Source organism: Cavia porcellus, unplaced genomic scaffold (assembly GCF_034190915.1).
Source record: "Cavia porcellus strain 051 isolate PalLab524CR breed Dunkin Hartley unplaced genomic scaffold, mCavPor4.1 scaffold_29, whole genome shotgun sequence".
Taxonomy (NCBI): domain Eukaryota; kingdom Metazoa; phylum Chordata; class Mammalia; order Rodentia; family Caviidae; genus Cavia; species Cavia porcellus.
Window position 1 is genome coordinate 18802470 of NW_026947512.1, and position 6451 is coordinate 18808920.

Here is a 6451-nt window from a genome sequence, read left to right on the forward strand (position 1 = left end):
CTGGGGATTTAGCTTAGCGGCATAAGCGCCTGCCTTGCAAGCCTGTGGTTGTGAGTTCGATCCCCGTTACTGATAAAAAAATAAAAATTTAAAAAAAAAAAAGGAAATTATGCCGTACTTTCCACACACATGTACTAAGGTTATGAGCTTGGGCTTAAATCCCTTCCCTGTGAAGGTTAACAGTTAGGTCATGTCAAAATAATAGTAGCAATTGTTTGTTGAATATTTCTTACTTGACTTCCTGTAAACGGCTAGAAATTTACAATTCACAACAAAAGGTCTGAGTTCAAGTATCAGCTCTGTCACTTGTATTTGTATGACCTTACACAAACCACAGTCTTTCTAGAGCTTATTTCTTCATCTGTACTCATTCCTGTTTTACAGGATAATTATGGGACTTTGATGAAGTAATATACATAAAAATACTAAGGTCTGCCTGGTATGTACTAAGGCCAAAAGTACTAGTCAGTATTAAAGTGGGTATAGTTAGCTTTCCATTACTATAACGAAATACCTGAGTTTTCAATTTATAAAGGGGAAAGGTTTATTTGGCTCACATTTCAGAAGGTTCAGTGCATAGTGGGTGGGCCATTCCACAGTTCAGTTCAAGGGCATGCCCCCAGTCACCTAAAACCTGCCATTGGGCCCCATCACTTAATAGTTTCCACTACCTTCAGGTAGAACCAAGCTTGGGATGAGGCGATTATTACATGGCCCTTCAGGAGGTACCCGGATCCAGACTATCTGAAGGGCAACACCAGAGGCCACTGCCTGGGCCAAAGGAAGGTGGCAAAGAACAGGTGGATGGAAGAACCTCCAAATCATGTCACAGGTCAGAAGATAGGTCCAGTTGGAGGCTGCTGAGGAGAATGGATGTTAGCCAGGCAGGAAATGGGAGGAGAAAGAGCCCTCCTACAGAGGGAACCACGAGCTAAGCAAGGAAGCGGTGTCCCAAGGCACTTTTGGAGGGCTGGGGCTACAGTGGTGAGCACTTGCCTAGCAAGTGCAAGGTTATGAGGTGGATCCCCAGGACCAAAAAAAGAGAAAGAAACAAGGTGATTCTGGAAACTGCTGATCATTCCCTAGAGCCTGGTTTGCAGAAAAGGATGCACAGCCTTATGAGACATACTGTGACAGAGCAATGTTTATATATTTTTAAAATATTACTATATGTTTGTAATACATAGTAATTTCATTCATCTTGGGGAATTGAATATAGGTAGATAGATGATAGATAGATAGATAGATAGATAGATAGATAGATAGATAGATAGATAGATAAATAGATAGATAGCACATATTGATCATTTTTAACCTCTTTTGTCTTCTCTACTTCTCCAGATCCCTAACCATCTCCAAAAAGACTATCTCCCACTTTCATACCATCTCTCCTCTACCTTGCTCTTTAGGTTATTTATAGTTTGGGTTTCTCTGCGGCAGTGTTTCTGAGATGGCAGATGCAGAAAGCAGAGTTAAATGCAGCCCCGCCCAGGTCTGTCTTGACTCATATGCCTCTGCTGGGAACCACTGCCCACACAGGACACTCACAGGGCGCTGCCCAACATTACATGGCATGTGCTGTGTGCTGAACCCTTGCTAATCTCAGAAATCACCCTTCATAACAGCCCTGGGCTTTAGCACTAACTCTTCAAAGCATCCATATGTTAATAAGGATAGTAAGAATTGACAGAGATTGCTTATTATTTTATATCATGTTTTACTATATGGTCTACTTGTTGTTGTTTTGGGTTTTGGTTTTTTGAGACAGAATCTCACTATATAACTCAGACTGGCTTTAAACTCACCATATCATCCGGACTGGCCTTAAACTGGTGGCGATCTTCCTGCCTCAGCCTTCTGAGTGCAAAGACTACAAGCATGTGCCACCGTGCCCAGCTATATGGTATACTTTCAAAGAAGTCTTATTTACAACTTCAATATTATCTCTAATAGTGATTTAAAAAAAAGATAACACCACCACTTTACAAGAGAAAAACTGCAACTCAGAGAGGCTAATATCCTGCTCATAGTCCTAAATCAAAGCCAGAGCTCTCTAGAATGCCTGGAGCCAGGTGAAATAGGTATCTGGGCCACCTTTTCCTGTGGAAGGAACATGAAACACTGCTGGAATTACTTTTTTAAAACAGTGGTCTCCTTTCTCAGTTCTGCTCCTGAGCTACTGTACTACAAAATGTTGTCTCCTGAAATAGTGTCTTGCAATGGATGTTTTTAAACACACCTCCTAGGACTGGGGATTTAGTTCAGTGGCATAAGCATCTGCCTGGCAAGTGCAGGGTTATGAGTTTGATCCCCAAGTACCCATTTAAAAAAAAAAAAGGTAAGTAGAGCATACCTCCCAGGCACCAGCCTACTTCTGGTGATATTTTGTCAACACAAGACCAGCAGTACTTCCAACTCCAAAAGCAGTCAGCTGATGTCCTCCTGAAGTTAGTGCCTCCTTTAGTTAAAATTCAGAAGTGAGGGGCTGGGGATTTAGTTCAGCAGCATAAGTGCCTGCCTTGCAAGGGTGCAGTTGTGAGTTCAATCCCTGGTACCGATAAAAAAAAAAAAAAAAAAAAAAAAAATTCAGAAGCTGAATAAGGTACAGAGCACAGCACTGTGTTTCATTATTTTACCTAAATATAAAATCTTTCATTTGGCTCCCAAGGAAATGTCTCATTTGTAAGATCTTTTTTTAAAAAAAGCACTAAAAGGGGCTGGGGATTTAGCTCAGCAGCATAAGTGCTTGCCTTGCAAGTGTGTGGTCGTGAGTTCGATCCCTGGTACCGATAAAAACGAAAAAGACAAAAAAAGCACTAAAAAGGAAATAAATGACAGAAAATTGAGGAAAGTTTGAGTAACCAGGAAAAAAAATCTTTTTTTGACTTTATGGCTATATTTACAGTTCTTTAAGTGTGAATGACTAATACTATCTATTGATGATATTTTTTTTGAAAATTAAATTGTGGGTGCCAGGCATGGTAATATATACCCTGTAAACCCAGCACTCAAGAGGCTGAGGCGGGAGAATGGCCTCCAGTTTGAGTCTAGCCTAGGGTGCACAGTGAGTTCAAAGCCAGTCTGAACTACACAGTGAGCCCTTGTCTCAGCACTCACACAAAAAATGTTAAATTGTTGGAAACTAAGTTCAAATAAGTTGAATGCTATGTCATACTCATATTCACAGGGTATGACTTTTTTGTTTTGAACATAAATAATTTGCATTGTGTCCTAAGGTTAAGTAAAGGAAATGCTGAACAAAGTAGCATTGTTTTGAGGGAGCTCCAGACTGCGGGCCGCCCAACCGGCTCTCATGTTTATCCATTCTCCACTTTGCCATAAATCATCACACATATAATTTTGAAGCATTTTTCCTAAATTGGAGTTTCCCAAATTAATAAAGGTTTTGGGTTTTAGGAGTTAGAAAATCATGCAAAAAAAGAAATTAACTTATTTTCTTTCTCAGTATTAGGGGATGAACCCCAAAACGTTGCACTGAATTACATGTCCAGTCTTGGTAGTTTTTTACTTTGTAAATCATTTAGCTGCCCTCCTGCCTCAACCTCCCAGAGTGCTGAGACTACAGACATGAGCTCCTGCACTGGTCTGAGAAACTAAATCTTTAAAAGAATCTTTAGTGCTTTTTTGCTCTGGTAGTAAAGATGGAAAACTGTCTATGTTGTCCTGAGCAGCAGCCCAGACACCAATCTGCAAGTTTGGGAAGGTGGAAGAGGATGGTACCTTTGCCCACAGTGCCCTAGAGAGATGGTTCCCAAGCCAAGAGTGTGACATTCGCCTTTCTCCCAGTAACATCCACACTATGGAAAACAGAATTTCCCTGCCCACACTCAGGCCTCTATGGTCTGTGTCCCTTATGTGGCTTTGAATCTGATGATCCTTTTCCTGCGTCAAGGTCAAAGGTGGCAATGAGAATCCTCTGGGATGAGCTGACTAGAGTTCTCCTCCTCTTCCAGCCAGATTTCACTGCGGGCCGGCCTTCTCCAGCAAGAGTATAATTTTATGACTTTTATTTCACTAAGTAAGGACCCTATCATCCACTTTTGGAATCAAGAAACCCAGAAAACATGCAGAGGATGCTGTACTCTTCTCCTGGGAGATCTCTCTGGTGCACACATAGCTAAATGTTTTAAAAATAGTAATAATTAGGTCGGGTGTGGTGGCTCATACCTGTAATCCCAGCACTTGGGAGGCTGAGGCAGGAGGGTCATTGTGAGTTTGAGACCAGCCTGGGCTACAAAGTGAGCTCAAGTCCAGCCTGCACTGCACAGTGAGACCCTGTCTCAAAAAGACCAAAAAAAAAATAATAATAATAATAATTAGAAGTAGAAAAATATTGGGTTCCCAATTCTCTCAGCTTGTGGCCATAATTAACCTCTTCTGATACCCAAAATGGGGCAGTATTGCCCTCTCTGGGGGGTTGTCAGTCACCAGAAGATTCAAAAGAAACTTTCTTTTTTTTTTTTTTTTTTTTTGTCTTTTTCATTTTTATCGGTACTGGGGATCAAACTCACGACCACCTGCTTGCAAGGCAGGTGCTTATGCTGCTGAGCTAAATCCCCAGCCCCGAAACTTTTATTTGTACAGTGGATTGAACTGGTTGAATTTGTAGTAGCAAGTAGAAAGAAAATACTGTGCATACTCAGTGTGGGATAATCTGAAGGATCCAGGGAGCGGAGATAGGGGCAGACTGGGAACCACCTGGGTTTTACTCACCCGGGACATGAGGGTAGTAGAAGTGGAGTCAGCTCTGCAGTGTGGATGTTCCACCCCCTAGACAGAGAGGTCTCCTGGTTCAAAACCCAGCCCCATACGGAGGTTACCTCACTTATGGAGGCTGACTCAGATCCTCAGACTCCCAGAGGCACAAGGCCAGCATCAGCCTGACCAGCACATTGGTTCCCTTGGAAGCAAGCTATATGAGAAGGCAGACGACCAAGTATCTACCTTGGGAAGTCTAGAACCCAACTGAGAAGTTCGTTCTGGAACTCCAAAGGACACAGTGTTGTGGTTCACCTCCAAAATGTCTCTGAAACTCTCCTGAGTGGAAGGCAGTGACTGGGTCATGGGGTGCTGTACTCCATGGATGAGCTCAGGAGCTGGGTACACGGACAGAAGTTGGGGCCTGGTTGGAGTGGATGACTGGGGGGGGGGGATATGACACAGAAAGGCGCATACTTGTCCCCAGCTCCTCCCTTCTCTCTGGGCATCCCAGGGCCCTGGGTTGAGCAACCTTTCTTCCATCATCCCTTTCTGTCATCCTGTGCCTGCCTTGAAGCCAGCCCATCATGCAATGAAACCAGGAGCCAAAATAAACCTCTCTTCCTTTAAATTGTGGGTGTCAGGTGATGTGTCCCAGTGATGAGAAAAAGGACAAAGATAAATGGCATCAGGCCTCTCTCGTTGACTGCATGAATCTTTACAATAGGGATGCTTGCCAGATACCCTGGAAGGCTCCAGTCTCTGTAGCAGACGGGGTGCAAAGAGTTATGGCCAAGATCCTTGAGTCTCCTTTCTTTGTTCTCAGACTGACCAAGGTCCCTTCAGAGCAGCACTCCTTCGTTAGACATGCTTATAACTTGATATAGTTCCGTGGTGTTTTTCAAGTGCCTACAGATGGAGAATTGTTAGTGGGCGACTAGATAGTCCACAGAAACCATAATCTCTATTTTCTTACCTCTTGGCAAGTTCGAAGGAGATAGGAAATCTGGAGAATCTCCCCAACTCTCTCCTTAGACGCTGCTCTCCTAGGGCCACGCTGACAACTGGGACCACACATCCAGCTCTTCAAAAATCAAAATCTCTGGTCAGGCATGGTGGTGCATGCAGGCAATACCAGTGCTTAGGAGGCTGAAGCAGGAGGATAACCACAAGTTCGAGGCCACACTAAACTACACAGTGAGTTCCAAAGTAGCCTGAAAGTCACTCATGGTGGCACATGCCCATAATCCCAGCACTTCGGAAACTGAGGCCAGGGGATTTCTGTGAGTTTGAAGCCAGCCTAATCTACATAGTAACTTTCCCAAGACAGTTGGAACAAGACCCTGTTTTAATAATAAATAAACAAACAGATAAATTAACCAGCCTAAATACATATCAAGACCCTATCTCAAGTAAAAATATAAAGAACAAAAACAGAATCTCTGCTTTCTCCTCCTTTCCCTCTCTCATTCCTTTGGTGCTTCTGTGGAGTGGGAGGGAAGGTACTTATACAAGGAGGCGATATGACAGCAAAAGCAATAAAAAATAGGTTTGGTGTTTCCCCAACACACTTTCAGGCTCAAAATTGGTCCTAGACGTAAGCACAGCCAGGCTTCCTTTGGACTTACCGGGCTCTACCTCTTGAGAGGGTGTCCTTGTCTGCCTTGTTGTATAGCCTTCTGGTTGAATGCCCAGCTAGGTTCCAAGAATTTCACCAACCTGCCTTCCTCTC